Source organism: Taeniopygia guttata, chromosome 1 (genome assembly GCF_048771995.1).
Source record: "Taeniopygia guttata chromosome 1, bTaeGut7.mat, whole genome shotgun sequence".
NCBI lineage: Eukaryota > Metazoa > Chordata > Aves > Passeriformes > Estrildidae > Taeniopygia > Taeniopygia guttata.
Genome location: NC_133024.1, coordinates 90630027 through 90648002, shown reverse-complemented (window position 1 = coordinate 90648002; position 17976 = coordinate 90630027). Strand labels below are relative to the sequence as shown.

The 17976-nt window shown below is 41.1% G+C and overlaps 1 long non-coding RNA gene across 1 annotated transcript in view; it reads left to right on the top strand.

Moving 5' to 3' along the window:
- LOC140684733 (uncharacterized) overlaps positions 1 to 10397 on the top strand; it is a 436917-nt gene extending 426520 nt beyond the window's left edge. The window contains exon 3 of the long non-coding RNA XR_012057442.1: positions 9803 to 10397. This is a non-coding gene — a long non-coding RNA (uncharacterized lncRNA). The remainder of the gene's footprint in view (positions 1 to 9802) is intronic.
- Positions 10398 to 17976: the final 7579 nt, after the last annotated feature.

Genomic DNA, 17976 nt, shown 5'->3' with positions numbered 1-17976 from the left:
CTGCCCAGGGAAATAAGAAAAATGGATAGAACACAGTCTCTTCACACTTGACTATGTCATATCTTTCTCTTTTCAGAAGGGCACCACGCAGTGTCTAACAGGAACTTCTTTAAGCAGCTTGTGTCTAAATACAATGCACCACCAGCAGTTCCATGTACACAAGTTCCTCTCTTGTGTTTGTCTAGAGTGTTAAAACCACTTCCCTCATATACCACAATTTTTCACATGTTCTTACAGATAGAAGCTCAAGGAAAAAAGTGCATCTAACAACTTCTTCACAGCCAAAAGACAGTTAAAAAGTCCTGTGCAGATGTCCTGCAGAATCAATGTCTGTGTCAGTCTTTTGTTGCCTTCTCACGTGACATCAACTCTGAGATCTCAAGGAAAAAAATCATTTGATGGTTCTAAGTGTCTGCTAGTCTTGTGGTGTTTTTTACTAATGAAATAAAGGTAATCAAGCTTGAGCTCTAAAAGCTAATCAGGTTCTGGATGGGATTGACTTGACTACAGGATTTGATTTCCTTGAACACATTTGATAATCATTACGGTCTAATCAGCTTGGTAAAATAACCTCATTGTGTCAATGCTGGAACTAATTCCCTGACTTTCCAGGGCTCAGACAATCTAGTAAGTATTTCATTGTTGATATTTGTTTCAAAACAAATTTGCACTGTCTCATAGATTTTTGGCTTCAGGTGCCATGGCTTCTCCTCCTATAATATGCTGAAAAATTTGATTCAGTGCTATGCTGACATCTCATTCCTTTCTTGTAGCCTTTTTTATGTTTTCTATCATGAAGCAGCATGAATTATTTCAAGGGACCATTCGAATAAGGTACAAAACATGTATATGACAGATCTCATGTGCTGTGACAAAGCCATGGCAAATGTTATAAAACAGCCTCAGATTTCTCCGTAGGGTAACAGCCTCTTTCTCATGAGTCATCTGCTCACTTTTTATTTGTTGTTTTGATTTCTTAATTTCTTCCACTGTTTATTTTCACCTCTGAGGTTTCTACATTAGATAGACCAAGTGATAAAGGAAATACCAAGTTGGGTTTCACTTTCCATCCATGCTATTTTTTCCTTTAATGTTTACAAGAAACTTTTCATTTATCATTAAACAACCCCCTCAGAATGTCCATGTCCAAAGTTTTGCTTAGTAACCGTGAAAATAGAGATCACTATGGCAAAGTTCAAAGCCTTTTCCAGGTTTTTTTCTGCTCTTTTTCAGAAAAACTGCCCAAGACTTTCAAAACTTTTTCTGTTTGTGAAGATTTCAAAACTTCAAAACTCTTCTCATGTGCTTTTTTTTTTTTTTCAAAAATGCATTGTGGAAAAGTGCCTGGATGTAAATAGATTGGTCACTGAGATAAGGAGTAAGTAAACATCTTCTCTTAAGTAACTCAATTAAAAAGATTTTTATAATACCAGTGCTGTGCACTCTTTTAGAACTGAATTTTAATTTCTATACACTTGTGAAGAACACTATGAAAAAATGATGCAACAATACTGCCGCACTTAACATACTTTTCAAATGGGCTCAAGAGAAGAGCTACTCATGCTCTTGGGCCCCTCAAATACGAGAAGAAAGAAAAAGCAAACTCAGTTCAATCTTTGAAGCAAACAAAACCCATAGAAAAAAATTAAATATGTGGTCCTCTTCTTGTCTTCTTCCCAGGGAAACCATGACAGACGAGACCCAGGAAGGTAGAAAAGATTTTTTTCAGTGCTTCAGAATTATTTGTTCTTCCTGCTTGTGGAGATAAAACAGACAATACAATGATGGGTCCTAGTCAGATCTGCACTTAGGCATGGAAATTACTTCTCTCCAGTGACTGTACAAAGGACCAGGATTTGTCAGTAGCTGTCTGAATCACTGAAGATTTTGGATGCAATAGTAGTCAGAAAGCCTAAATCAGGCACCCCAGGTAATCAGCTGAAGTCTAAAAATGGGAAAAATAAGGGAGACAGAACACCATAAATTTAGAGGGCAGATATTTTTCTATTCTAAGTCTTCAAATCTGCCTTAAATCTATGCTATGATTGTAGCACATTGGTTCCTTCTGCTGAGGGTAATAAGGTACCTTCTGAAATCTCTTGCTAATTTACACAACATCTGAATGCAGGAAGGTATTATGGCACCTCTCTGCTGTTTTAGCATTTCATTTGCAGGCAGCAAATGCTCTTATCTACTCTCATGCTGTCAAAAATGTGTGCATCTTTTGTGTCCACAGAAGTTGTGTGATGAGAGGAGGTTCCTCCCTAGAATCCACCCCTTACCCTGCAGAGGTTTGAGCCTTCCAACCTGCTGGTAGCAGGCAGACATATATTATTGCTAGTGCCAGCAACAGCTCCCTTGTCTTAGCTCAATGTGGAAACAATTGCTTAGGGGTCCTGTAAATAACAGCTCTTTGGAATTGTCTGGAAAAAAAAAAAAAAAGCCCCTTGGTACACTATAAGCTGGCAGTAATTTCACATTACTCCAGACAATATTCCATTCATTGCTTGACAGATCTGTTTTTAATTCCAAATTCTCCTTCTCCTGTACCTCTCCTGTTGCAGGTAGACAATAGAATTTAACTGTTTGTGTCCATTACCAACGGCTTTATTTGCTGCCAAAGTGTTTACTGTTTCAGGAGAATATCTAGCAAAAAGCACAGACTAGTATTGAGGCTGTCTGTCCTACAGAGAGCACAGAAATTTGGGGGGAGAAAAGAAAGCTAAGAAGACCTGATAGTAGGTCGTGTGAAGACCACTGCACGTGCAGGAAAATTATCTTTAAAAATACATCTGTTTGATGTACTCTTAAATGATCTCCCTGTATGATCTCCCCGATCGGATCAGTGACACACTACCACAAATAATGAGATTGGAGAGGACGCAATGCTGTTCTGAGAAAACTGCTCTCCAGACTAGTGCATTTAAAAAATGTTCCCAGAGTGATTTTAAGTAATGCAAATTATGCCAGAGAACAGAAAGTGCTCATACCTTAATCTGCAGTTCTGTTAGCTACAGAGAATCTGTTGCCTGAAACCTGTCTAGCGAGCCCTCGATCCACTGGCACACGTAACAAGATGCTGGTTTTGTGGAGGCAAAGAGGCAGGCATATAACACAAATAAGTTTTGAGAGAGGCACTATTAGTGCTACAATCCCTATGGGGTACAAAAGAAGTTTCTCTGAGGACTGGTGGCTGGTCTGTGTGCAGGGAAGATGCTGGCAAATCAAAGACAAGATGAGATCTCTGTCAATTAGAATAAATCCCTCTTTCCAGCTGCCATAAGATCAATGTATTCCCATTGCTCTTGCCCTGACTACCACGATGTAATAAACTTTCAGGAGAAACAGCAACCAAGTGTTACATGAGGGTCGCAGTCATGTCTGGCTGAATTGTTCTCTGCAGATACAAAGGCTAGTCAGAGGTTCCTGAGCTTTTTTTTTCCCTGCTTACCACAGCAACTGAGATGCAGGTGTTCTCAGAAAAATTCCTGCCCAGGATATCTGCAGTGTGCAGTAGTGTCTGCAGAAACAGATGATCCTTGTGCTTGTGTCAGCAGACCTGCGTGGCTGGGCAAAATTAGTTTTCAGAGCCACAATTCTGAGGTGCCATCTGCAAAGCACAAGAATGCATCATACCATGAGAGTACAAAATATATGCATCTTCATCCAAGATGCTGGCCTATCTCCCCCTGCCATATGCTCCAACTGCTGAGCTAAGTTGCCATTCCTGAGTATGTGCCAAACAGTAAAAACAGCATAACTCCTTGAGTTATATCCAGTAGTGCAGGGCTACTGGATCTTCAGCTGATCATGATTCAGCAGCTGAAAACTCAAATGAAGGCGTAATATTTAAGGCTGATTGTGAAACGTGAATTAAAAAGGATGAACCAGACTGAAATAAACCAAGACACCCTTAATTTTTCCTTAATTTTTCCTTAATTTTTCCTTAATTTTTCCTTAATTTTTTTGGTGTTAGACTCCTGTGTCCCGGGGGAGGGACAGTTCCCCCTGTGACACAGGGAGAAGGAACACATAAAGGAAATAAGAAAGAGCATGAAACAATATTAATTAAGGTTGTTGAGCATAAATATGAACCAATTCACTGTTGATTCCTTACTGCAAAACGAAAATCAAAATTTAGAAATGAGATTGATAGCAACTAACAAGAATTCAGATAATTGTTATAGAATTCATTAAAGAAATAAATGTCCTATTAATTTTTAAATCAATATAAAGAATCTAATTGAGAATTACAGCTTCATTTGCATACTCCACTACCTTTGAAACTTTTCACTCTATTCAGAGTGATCCAGTCTGAATTCTGTGTTTTCAAATCGGAAATAAAAAAAGTAAGCCAACATTACCTCCTCCAAAGACTACTGGGGAATTAATGTTGATTCTCAATCACATTTTATCCAAATTCAGTAGTGTGGGGTTACACTTGCACTGGAATGAAGGTTTAACAAGCACAAGAAAGAGCTTGGAGCAATAATTAGATAATTACAGAAATACCATCTCTTTAAGTACCACTGAACTGCTCCCACAGGGGATTCACAGGAAGACCCTAGTACAAAATGAGTGGAAATACAGCACCAGTGCTGAGAGATTTTGGCCCCAGTTCTACAAACACTGATATAAATTACCTCACACAACAGAAACCCAGGCAGTACTGTCATATACCTGTGTTCACAGAGGAATTGCACATAGGAAATGCCTATTATTATTTGCTGGAAAACTCCTGCCCTGGTTACTGTTCTTATCAATGGCTCATTTGCAAAGGAAATAAAAGTTGCCTGGCTTTACTGGGAAAGTGGGCAGCAGGTATCAACAAGGGTAGGAATTTGAGTGGCTGGGGCCACTGGATGACAGGAATACCAGCTCCTGAGCCCCCTTCCTCTTCACAGCAGGTACAAAGAGAACTGTGAGATTTTGGGGAGGACAAAGGAGAGAAGGGTCGAATTCAGAAACAGTCTTGCAGTGGCTTCCTCTGCCTTTGGCTACAGCCATTGCCATAGAGCAGCTGCTGACCGCCAGCAGCAGTGAGCAGGCTTCCAAACAGCCCAATTTATTAGCCCAGTGTCCAACACATGACTATTCCACAGGATCCTGAGTAGGATAATGGCTTGTCCCTTGTACATCTGTGATATCCAAATATGAAAGAAAACATTGTTTATTAAGCAGGGCAGCTTCTGTAGTTGTTTAGCTTTGATTAAATCTTTAGGGAGAATGCAAAGACCCAAGCAGGAATAATCAGAGGCACACTTTTCAACATAACTAAACCCACAATTACATCACGTGTTGCCAGCAGAAGTCAGTTTCAGTCTAGTAACTGGTTTTGTAGTTTTTCTGTTTTTAATATGTATTAGACATCTAACACACTGTACATGTAAAATTTTTTGAATATAAATCAAGAAAGGTGTTACAGTTAGACTTGGGCAAGCATTTAACTTTGTCTCAAAGGTCATAAGACCTCTTGGTCTTGCCATCCTTACTTTGGTGCATCTTCAGTGTCTGTGTACAGGCCTGCATAATTCCCTGAGTTGCACATGTTGCTGGTGCCATGTGTCAGGACTTACAGCAGCAAAACAAGGTGTTGTAATGTGTTCATCATTCTCACAGTGACTGTAAAACAGAGGAAATAGAGTTAAAAGCTCTGAAAGACAAAAAAACAAATCAATGAAGAGAAAAGCAAGCATACAAGAATGTATTGTATGTGTATGTGTACAATACAAGGAGGTCATTAGAATCTGGGACAGGTTTTATATAGATACATCTAGTATTCTTATTCTTCTTTAGTTTAATTAAAGGAATTAATTAAGGCTCTAGTTCCTGGGCAGAAAGTGCTATCTTTTTATCTGCAAAAAGTGCAAGAGTAGACATTTCCCCCTAGCTCTTAAGAAAAAAGTGCTGGGTTTTGCGTGAACTTAGTGATCATGCATGCCATAACTCCTGTGACTCCAGAGAAATATTTGTACACAGCTGCCTTCTTCAGCACAAGCCCCCTGAAAGTGGAGGGCTGCCTGGCACGTTGTTCCTGAACTGGCATGCCTGGAGGAAACCAGACCTTTACCATCATTTTCTTTAGTGATGGAAGGTCATGTTTTAGAAGGAGACCATGACTTGGTGCAGCACTGAAGCACCTCCTTGGATCTAAGCATGTGTGTGCACTCCCGCGCTTATTCAGCAACTGCTTCAGGCCAAGCCTACATTACAGCAGCTTAAATTACATGGAAGCCTCTTGGACTCCAGCACATATTTCAGATCTTTGTGAAACAGGATCCACAGTGATTAAGAACCCAGAAAACATCCTGAATATAACTAAATTCTGACAGTTATGTTTTACTTGGACAAAATTTTCTTGGGCACAAAACTGTAGCAAGTGGATTTTAACATTAACAGATCCAAGATGCCTTGTTTTGAATTTTCTGAGGACAAGTACCTGAATCTACATAATTTTCTCTTGAAATAAAATTTTCTAATGTGTGGTAAACAGATGCTAACCTTCAAACTTAAGGCATGAGACCACTGCATCCAGAGATGTTCATTAACTTTGAAAAGTTTCTAGAGGGACTGATGCTGAAAGTGCTGAAAGGGACTGTTGCAGAAAGTGGCACATTATGTGTGACTCATGGCTTTTACAGTAGAGTCCTGCCCCAGGCTCCCCACCACCACAGGCACAGCATTTGGAGTCATTTAAGAGATCTGTAAAGAAGAAATCCAACTAAAGGCTGGATTGCTTTCCAGCACGTTCAGATGGGCCAAGGGTTGAATGCATTTGGTTTTGTTGCACTATGGAATCTCCTGGGAGGAAATCACTGCTCATGAGCAGCTCAGCCAGGAGGCTTGTTCTCCCACCTGCTAGAAAGATGCCTTAAAAGATTCACCATTTTATCCTCTTTTTGCTTATTTTTAAAACGCTCTAGCTTAAGTACCTTACAAATATCTACCTGAGTGTGTTCATGTTACTGTAGAAAGGGTTTAAACACTTAAATGGCTTTCCTCATATATATATACATATATATATATATATATATATATATACACACACACATATATATACACACACACACACACACACACATATATATATATACATATATAAAGCAAACTCATATAAAAGCAAACAATCCTATATTATGTAAGTATATCATACATGCATAAGCATTTCCAAAGACACAGTTGCACAGGAGAGGCTGTAATAGATTGACTGGTCTTACTTTAAGCTGTCATCCTCAATATTCACACAGGACCCATTGATAGGAAGAACTGTTCTGGCAAAGACACCATTGAAAATGCTTACTTGACTAGACAAAAATAAGAGTATATGAACCTAGTGTTTCTCCTCCCCCCACCTTTGTGATTTTAAATCAGATTTAAGAGATGCATGAATGCTGAAGGGTCAGTCCCACACTAACCAGACAGCAGAAAGGTCTAGAGTTTTGTTTCAGAATTGTATTGGTTTTGACATAGAGTTTGTTTTAAAACATGACCCCACACATGCATTTTTCACAGACACACACACACACAGACACACTGTCCTCCACAAAATGGTATATCTGCAGGACTCAAGATGTGCAAGAGGTCAATTTTGTGCAATTTATTCAGGGCTATTACATGCAGCAATGAAGCATCTTTCTTCTCTCCCATATCCACTCTTACTAGTAAGATCAGAAAACGAAAATTCCTTTGGTAGGAATACTGACGATGGTGCACATCACTGTGGTTGCCCCACTGTCACATCCTGCATATGAGGGAGAAGGTTACTTTAAAAAGGCTTTTAATTCTTCATTTCTCCAGGACTTTCAGCAACCGTAAGAAATAAATGCAGTGTGATACATTATTTTGCCCCATGAAGTAAATTAATCTTAATATATTTGTGACATTTTGACATGTAAAAAAATGCTGTGGCAATTACATAAAAAAATCAAACCCCCCACCCCTCCCAAAACTTATTCAAGTCTCAGATATGTAACATTTTATCCAGGGTTATTTCCAGTAAATCTTCATAGTTCCTGGCTCAGTTTCTGTACTTTAAAATTGTCTTTCTTCTCAAACACACAAACATCCCAGTTTTCCCTGGCATCTCTTAAATAACTGCTACATATCTTTTCCTCCACCCCTCCTCCCCCTTGCCTTTCTTCTGGGTTCTCTTGTCTTTTTTTTTTTTCTTCCCTCTCTTGTTCTCCTGCCTCCGGGACCTCATAGTTACTACTTCATGCCCAATCGCTCCTATTCAGTCCTGTCTCCTTTTCTCTCTCTCCACTGGTAAGGAAAACTTACCAGAATGTGTAATCTCCAAGCACTCTTTTCATTTAAATGTGAAGAAGAGTCATTTGAGACTCTCTCCTAGCAAAGAATTGGTCATTTGTCAGTTAAATAAGTTTCTTATCTTTATGTACTTCTGAATAACTTGAGTTTTTATTGTTTAATGATTTGGTTGTAAAAGCAAACATTTTGCAGGAAACCACAAGTGAAATGGTATTTTTCTGTCTAACACAAGCCAAGATCAAATCTTTGAGTACTCAACCCCCACAGCTATGCTTTTGACCACAAATTGCTAGCTAGTCACTAGTATATCAGAGGAAACAGAAAGTGATGGTTCCCCAAATATGCAGAAAGGCTGCCCCCAAACTCTGCACTGCTTAACTTTCAGACACACTTTCCCCAGTGCTGCACATCAATTCCCTCCCACCCCGCTGCCATGCATATTCAAAGGACCATATGCTTGATCTCAAATATCTCCAGGCATTATGGATCCTATTCATCAAGAAATGGCTTCTACACTGGTGAGCAAAGGGAAAAAAAAAAAAAAAAAAAAAGACCTTTTCAAAGAGCATTCAAGATTCAAGAGAGTTTTCTGAGAAAGAAATCCCAGTATACAGTGACCTGTATGTACCAGGCTGAGGTCCACTTTAAAATAAACCCACATATTTCTGCTGAACACACTCACATTGGTGTTAAGAAATTCTCATTATTTTGCCGTAATAGGAGGCCTGTATAGAGATCTCATGAAAGGCTTAAGCAGAAGCTTATTTACAAACACAAACCTAGTGATTCCTTGGAATCCGAAGTGGTTTGTGGGGTGACAAGGCAGTCCCATCACCAATCCCTGGTACATGACAAAAGCAGAGGCAGCTCCAAAGCTGATTCACCAACTGCCTTGGGATCTGCCATGCAGCCAGATGCTGTGTTGGGAATTTTTCCCTGACACCATAGCATATGGGCTTTGCATTGCCATTTGAAGAGCATGAGACAGACAGAAACAATCTGGAGGGGGTGGAAAATGGATGACATGTCAGCCTGGTGCTTGTATTTGGTCTTTGGTTATTAGGTGATGCTTAAGTACCTATTTGGCCTTCAGGCAAAAGAAAATATTGACCCAAAGGAAGCCCTGATGTAACTGTATTACTTGCAATGCAGTTAGTATGGGGATTAATTTGAAAGTTTGTTTGCTTTCACTTGTTTTTTATTTGGTTTTTTTTTTTAATAAAACAAATGAAAATATTTTTTTACCCCGGATGTTGTCAGAGAAATGCAGGAGCAATTTGGGATTATATTTAAATAGAAATTAGGGTACTGTGTAATCACACTTTTTTCTCAAAGCTGTGATACAACATTTTCTGTCTTGTCAGTTCTGGGTAAAACAGTTCCTATAGCTCAGTTACTTACTGCAACCAGTCCCAGCAAGAGCTAAGAGGATTCCAAGTGTGAGAGACTTGCAGGTTCATGGAGTTGTCAGATCCATCCCTTCCTTTTTCATCTGGGTTTGTCTGACACTGCACCCCTGCTTTACTTTTTCTAGAGCATGAAGAAAGAACTGTACAAGCACTATACAGAAAGCCAGTGGGGCCAGAATTGCCAGTGGGAGAAGATGATGAGGCAGGAGGTCCAGAAGAGGAAAGGACCATATGCCAAGGAAACATGTACCAAAAGAAAACCACCAGAGAGCAGAGGAACATATGCACTGCAGGAAGGGGATGGAGAAGATCAGGAATGTAAGCAGCACTGAAGAATATTTGAGAAAATATTTTTCCTGAGTAAAGAGTAGCGACGGGGTACTGCTGAAGGGAATCCTTGAAGGTACCACATATGGGGGTTTCAATGTGCCATGTTTGCTTTCTTTTATCCTTTCCAACACAGCTTGGTCTGATGGCTGTAAAAGTAGCTCAAGTAGTATTAGGCTTCACAACCCCTGAGATGGCAATTTCCCTCTTCCATTTTCTTCAACAACCCTTCACCTACATGTGGACACACCTGCCCTCTGCCCCCACCCAGCCTCAGTATCCATGTGGACACACGAGCCACTCGTGAGCCCCCCACAGCCAGGGATCTCTGCTCCAGATGCTCTGAAAACTCTGGAGCTTGCAGAACCATGGTCACCACACATGTCTTACCCCAGTTCACTTGCACAGTAAGCAAGGGTTCTGCCATCCACACATTTGCGACTGAACCAGCACTATGTGGAAAGGAAGGATGGAAGATCATGTTTGTGCATCAAATGTTCCAATATCATCTGCACAAAATGTATCTCTCTTTTAAATCAGGGCATTCTCATGAAGGCAGTCACAAAAATGGAGCTTCATCCTGTCTTGATGGCCCCACGTGCTATTCGCATCTTATATTTGGGTTTTTCCACTATAAGCAAGATTTCCTTCAGCAGTATTCATGAGCTGGAAAAAAGAAATATGGAGACAAAAAAAAAAATATTTGTGAAGAGACAGAATTTCATTTTTCACCTGCACTGCTTGAACGGCAACATTTGTACTTACGAATCCTGAGTAAGTGCTTGACCTTTTCATTGTTTCTTCATTTATTGTTCTCTCAGTTCCGCTTCCCACTCTCTGTGTTACTGCATGTATTTAGGTAGTTGCTCTCCAGCCTGTTTCTTCTTGCTTTGTTGAATTCTAGCTCTGCAATCAGATGTTTGTGCAAAAGCTCTTACTGCCAGCAGGATGCTGACACAGATTTGGGTGTATGAATGTCCTGTGTCTTCCATAGGGTGCTTCACTTTACTTTAAAAAAGAAAAAGCCTAAGGATAATAATACATTTTAATTAAACCATGCACAAATTCTTTGGCAAGCACAAGGAAAACCGTACTCTACCTCCACAGCAGTGCTGCACAAAAACACAGAGCATCTTTAATGGCAAGCATCATGAGACAAATACAATACCATTTAAAAACTGCACTTATACTTTCACCGTGTGAGTGGCTCCTTGTTATGGGGCTTACAATGGATTAGTTTTATCTTTAAAAAGGAGATAGAAAGATAACTCCTTGAGCACACTGTGAGATGTATGAGCTTGTCGTGATAAGGACCTGGTATTAGTTGATTGGCATCAAAGATCATGGATGTATTTATAGCACACCAAGCACGATGACAACATGGATGCAAGTTGTCAAAAGAAGTCAGTTCCCAGAGAAAGCTAAAGGCCCACATTTTCATATCTATTTGAGCTGAGAGCCTGCCTGTGGGCTTAGATCAGATCTAGCACAGCTAGAGGAAAAGCCTTTCAGGGTTGTTTTGCACGAACTGCAAGCACTTATCCTACCAAGTGACAGGGATGTGGTAACAGGGAGGACTCACAATTAGTCTGGTAATCTGTACCACCTTCATTCCCTCCTCTTTTGCTTCCAGGCCAAGCTGTTGCCATCCAGTTCAGCAGTTCAACCCTTATCCATCCAATACACATGGAAGCTGCTTTCTTGGCTCCTTCTGGGCATCTGCCTACAGGTGCATTACAGAACATGTAAAAATTTATTAGAAAAAAATTATCTCAAAAGAATTTTATTAATTCTATAATTCTCTGAGAAGTGTGAAGGAGATAGTAATTTTTCAGTTCTAAAAGATGCTTTTAACCTATATACCTGGGCATTGCATTATAACATTTCCTTGTGAAAAGCACTTAAATAAAAAATTCCAGAAAGAAGAAATACAAGTTCCTTGCCTAAAACAAAGCATCCTTTTGGAAACATCCTTATGATTTTTAGCATTTTAACTTAGTGCTTTATGACCTTTGTAATCAAGATAATATATGAAGCTGCCATTCCAATCTATATTTCTTACACTCTTAGAAATGGGAAAAATAATTCCAGCTGACTGATCAGAAACCAGAAGGACTAAGCTTAGAAAGAGTTAATGAAATCCATTTTGCAAGATAACTCTTAACTTGTTGTTAATCAGCTTCACTGATTGCATTCAACTTAACCAGAAGAGTTAACATGTTCCACGAAATTAGAAGTAGTCAGATTACCAGGCAAAAATATATATTTTCTTAATATTTGCTTAAACCATTTAAAATTTTCTTTTGCTTTAATAATTTTGTTTTGTTTTGTTTCCAGACACTTACAAACTAAAACAGGAGGTTTGTATTTGGCAGCCTCGCTGCTCCTCGCCTCAGCTTTGCAGTGTGGTTTTGTCCAACCAGCAGCCAATGAAGTCTGTGTGCTGAACAACTCATGCTGAAGGAGAAGCAGCTGCTCACTGACACCGCACTCTACTGCACACAAATCTTGCACTTCTGCAGAAAGAGAACAAATACTTGCAGAAAATACACATGGGGTTTGATGCTCAAGGGGTATAAGATTAGGTCCAGTGTATTGACTAGGGAAATAGCCTGCAGGCCTTAGGCCAGTGAGGCTGCCTGCCAGTGACTTCATTAGGGCTTTTGCCTATGAAAGGGCTGCCTGTTTGGATGCTGGAAACTTGCATCAGTACGTCATTTTGTGTGACTAAAGCAAGCAGAATGTGTCCAAAGCACTGGCCAGTTGCGGACCTCAATCTGCCTCCATTTGCAGGCAATGTCACTCTCAGGAGAACAGGTTTGGATTTGATCAGAGGCTCTTTTCAATAGGACTTTCATCACTGACTATAACTGACAATGCCTCATGGAAAAGGTCCCCATTCTTTCTTATAACTTCCCACAACAGACACCAGAAGCTGATCTCCTTCACAGACTTGATTCCCAAAACCCCAAAAATCTTCGCAAATTTCTTTTGCATCCTCATGATAAACTTCCCCACTCTCCACCCTCACCTCATGGCAGTGGGCAGCCGTGATGCCAGTAACTCCCAGAGTTCCTCTGCTGGGAGTGGAAAAAGGAAGGAACAGGATGTTGTAGCCTATGCAAAAGCTCTGCACTTCTGGCAGTATAAAACTACATACTTACGTTGCAAAATCCTATGAGATGCAGCTCCAGCAGTTCAAGGGCAAAAAAGACAGGGAGAATCCAGCAAACAATTTACTTCTTGGGCTTCAATGCTCTCTGATACAATCAGAACAGTAGGAATGATAGACTAGTTTGGTGGACTTGGTAAATATGCTTTGGGAATTAAAAGGTTTTGTCAAAGATCATCAGTTAGAGGAAGCAAAAAGGAGCAATGCCCTAACCCCCTGAACTAGCATTACACACAGCTACAAACAGCATCCTCACTGATATAGAACAAAACCAGGAAATCCAAGAATTCTTTGCTATATGCTAAAAAGTAGTTCTTTTTGCGGGTGTATGGCAAAATACCATTCCTCCACTGCTTCATTTTTTTCAGAGACTACACTTTTTTCTTTCCAACTTGCTTACTTTTTGAAGTTCACTGAAAATATGCGCTTTAGTTGCTTGAAATAACAGCATAAAAACCTTCATTAAAGGACAAATTGGACGTGATTATGCTACTAACGAAAGTAGTGGAATTGCTTCTGGAGACTTCACCTGCAGCTCACAGCACGGGAGGTCTAATGATTTCTGAAAATTCTTCATTTGTGTCATTATAAACATGCTGTAAGTGCCACACACATTTAGTTACTAATCTGCTGAATCAATGTTGATTTGATCAGCTTACCTTTGACATCAGCATTTGATAAATTTCTTAGTCATTTCCTTATATGATGACCTCACCAAACATGCACTAAAAGCAGCACTAAGCTATCTGAATGCTTCCCATCCTTTCCCCAGTGCAGCCCTGGCCCTAAAATCTTAATCTTTTCTTACCGTGGTCTTCCCTCTCATCCCCATTCCTTTTTGCTCTGACCCTGTGTGCAAAAATTCTGATTTAACTGCAGTTACCAGCTTTCTTCTTAAAATAGATATTGTCGTAGTGAAGGGAAAGGACAAACAAACCCCACAAAATCTATTTTTAGCAGATGGTCCCAATTGTACAAACTTTAGCGGGGGTTATTTCTCTCTCCCCCTCTTTTTTTTTTCCGACCCCATGCCCACCCCCCCCCGCCCCCCAGTTCCTGGGTTGCGCTCCCTTCAATCTTGTCAGCTGTAAAATGGGTCTCTTTTTAACCTATAATGGATCAGTGAGATTAAAGGTGAAGTCATGAATTAGTAGCAGTGACAGCCCAGCACGATGGCCCCGGCAGCAGGGGGTCTCTCTTTGTGCTCGTCCACTCTGACCCCCCGTGCCACTCTCCGCCTGTGGGAACCGGACAAGAAGAATGTCGGGGTGGGGCCGGGGGCCGCCAGCCCCAGCCCCAGCCCGGCCAGCGCCCCCCAGCACATTCTTTCCCTGGAAATATTCTGACATCACCCCGTCATACCTCCTCGCCGGCTCCTTCGTTAACTCCTTTATGCCTTGCCGCCGGCAGACAATGGGTCCTGCTGCAGGGTGGAGGAGGAGGAGGGGAGGGAGACATCTTTCCCAGGACAACTTTTTCATAAGCTGTGGACCTAAGGCAAGCGTGGATTTTAAGACTGGGAGGTGGGTGAATTTCCTAGGAGTTGAGCTGTGTGGTTGGAGATGCCACTCTCCATGACAAAAAACCCGAAGTGAAATGCGTCAGTAATGTAGGAAGATTTCTTTAGAGTTTTAAGCCTGAATTCCTAGAACAAAACCATCCCTACCATAAACACAGCTTATTTGGTGGCTGCATTTTGCATTGGGAAGTATGTCAAAACTGCTCATTAGAACCTTTGCAAAAGTATGATGCATTTCCAGTATCCTCCAGTATGAAAAACTGTGGTAGGGCAATACTGGAGACAAACACAAAGAACAGGAGCTTCCTGTTGAGACTTCCTCTTTTGGGGAATACCTGAGAGCAGTGGGACAACAACAGAGCTACACTTTTCTGCCAATGTGAAACAGATTGATCTTCCTGTTCACGTCCTCTGGGATATATTTTGTCCTTACTGAAATGTAAATTTAGTGTTAGCTTCAGCCTGTGTTCTAGGATAAGTAGCTAGACTTTTCATAGTCTTTCCCAATGAATGCACTAATTCATTAATTGTAACAGGTTTTGTTACCCTGACTGATTTACCCTCCCAGTGAAGAAAGTTCACACTTCTGAACGTACTTTTCTAACACTTTTAAAGCTTTCCTACTGCACCTGCACCAGATCTGTTCCATCTCATATCACTTCTCTGAGGGATATAATGTATGCAGGACTCATCCAAAAAGGATGGTTCCAGAAAACTTACAGAGGATCTTCACAACACCATAAGAGGATCACTAAAAACCATTTCACTGGGTGAGCAATTTTAATTTCATTATTGTGATATCATAAATGCTGGTAAGAATTCACTGTCTCTGTGCCTTGAAGTTCTCCTCAAGTGGGTCCTAATCATACCCCAACAGTCAGGTGGGATTTAGGCCCCTGAAACAGCATAAAGACATTTAAGATGTCTAAATTAATAATTGTAATTCCTGCTTGGAGGCTGTCTATCTAGCCCCAGGAAAACATTAGTGTTTGCAGGATTCTTCCATTTTGTTCTAAAAGATGCCAGAGCACTTATTTTTCTGTTCCAAGGTGTTCCAAGTGCGTTTTCTGTCCCAAGGGGAAAACAACCCCTCCTTTAACTTACTTTGCAGATTCTCCTGGGATTCACAAGGAAATTCTTGATCCAGTCTTGGAGAAGAGGGTAAGGGAGGAAAAGATCTGATGTTACAGCCAGATCTCTTTTCTTATAGGACCTCATTTTGCCTTTTCTATGGCTCACTAGACAAAAAAAAAACCTGTTAAAGATGCAGGGATATTTCCTGTAAAACTAGCACAAATAAATGAATGAAAGGCCCAAGGAAGGGACAGGGCAGACACCATGAGCCTCTTCATCTCTTGAGTATCGTCTACTCACACAACCTGCATCTGACTGGAAAGCTCACCCCAGCTTGACATCACCCTGTTCAGCCCCAGCCCACACCACAGGACTGTGCAGGAAGCCATTGGCAAGGGAAAGGAACAGCCCTGAGGCTTCAGGAGCAGCAGTTCTGCCTCCAGCCCTGAGCAGCAGCGGGCACGGCTGGGAGCAGCCAGTGGAGCATGCAGATGGCAGTCTCAAACAGGTTTCTGACTAGATGAGCTGACAGCATTTCCACATCAGTTCATATCAGCTGTGTAGCATCCAGTTACACTTTCTGTGGGTCTGCTGGACCCATTTCCCAGAACAGGCTCATCCCTGCCTGGCATCTACAAGGCTGCAATCCATAACGCCACATTTTGAGGACAAAAAGAGGAGCACATTGGAGTTGTACCTAACTGGCTGCAGGATGCACATTGCAAAGTGTCGCTTGGCAACAGGCACAGCGAGGACCAAATGGGAATCTCACAAGCTACCAGTTACATCCCCTTCCAGATAACACCCTCCAAGCCCAGGGAAGAAGGGTTTAAATTGCAACCAGCAAAGGTCTTAGTAAGCTGAACAAGTTGCTTACCTGATGTGCCAGACCAGGATCCCTGTAATATGTAGCATCAATGTCTGTCCAGTATCCACAATGATCTTCTATTTCCTTAAGAAATTTCAGATTTAAGTGCAATCTTTTCTGTCTTAGAGAAATCAAACTCATAACTCACTAAAGGGTTACCCAATCTCTATATAGCTGCATGTGCTCAGAAGGAAAGCTGGGAACAAGGCTGATTTTACCCTCAGATCTTTCTTTGAAACACAAGAAAATCCCAAGTATCTGCACTCAGTCCTTAGGCTACAGGGTCATGTTCCTTCTCTTTGGCATGCCACTGAAAGCAAATGACTGGATGTTCTGTGGCAATGCTCCAGCAAGCAAGCTCCTAGCCAGGCAGCAAGCACACTCTGGGAATAGAAGAAAACATCTTTCCACAAAGGGGTGGGATCAGAACCTCATAAACCTCAGGAAAACTCACTGGACAGTAGGTGTCTGTAAAGGATTATATAAAGCACTGGCCATGTCCTACATTTAAAATTGTGTGTATTTATTTTTTTTAGAAGAAATGTTTTAGCCTCCCATGATGAGGGAGGTGAGCAGAGGATTGTGCACAGCCAGGCAGGGCTGACTCCAGGATAGTCAGGGGAAGCTGCCTTGAGGAACACTTCATTCTGACCCTCCCTCTCACCTTGGTGGTTATGGCATGTAGTGTGGGCTGTTTAGGGGTCAGTGGGGATGCAGAGGCAAGGCATAAGGCTCAGGACCCCACTGTGAGGAGGAGTGGCAGATGGAAAGGAGTTTCTTCCCTTAAAGACTTCAAAGTGTTTTCCTGTAATTTGTTCCTTGCCTCACCCAAACAGAAGGAGGAAGAGCAGCATTAAACTTATGGAGCAGTGGTGTTGTCATAAATCATGATCTCATGAAATACAGTGTATTTCTTCTTAAAGTCTGGGCTTTTGTATTCTCTCCACATTAAAGAAACAAGAAAATATATGTCCTTAGGGTCTGGAGAATAGCTTGAAAACAGCCACCTTTCTAATATTACCTTCAGATAGCAAACAATTAATAAGTCAACGTCAAAACATACTTCCAAGTGCTGTTATTTAGAAAGCATTATAAAAATTAGTTCTGGTTTTGTTCATTTTGAGATTTTAGACCCAGTTTCAGGTTTTGTGGCTCTTGACTACTGTCTGTTGAATAATGGAGCTTGAACATCCTCTGCCTTTACCGCAGCCAGTAACATTTCTTAAGTATCCCCCTTTGGAGCTGGGGGAGATCCCCTTCAGGGCTGGGGAAGCCCGAAGCAGGGAAGGAAGTCTTCAGCCAGGAGTATGGAGAGTGATTAAGGAGGAAATCACCTGCC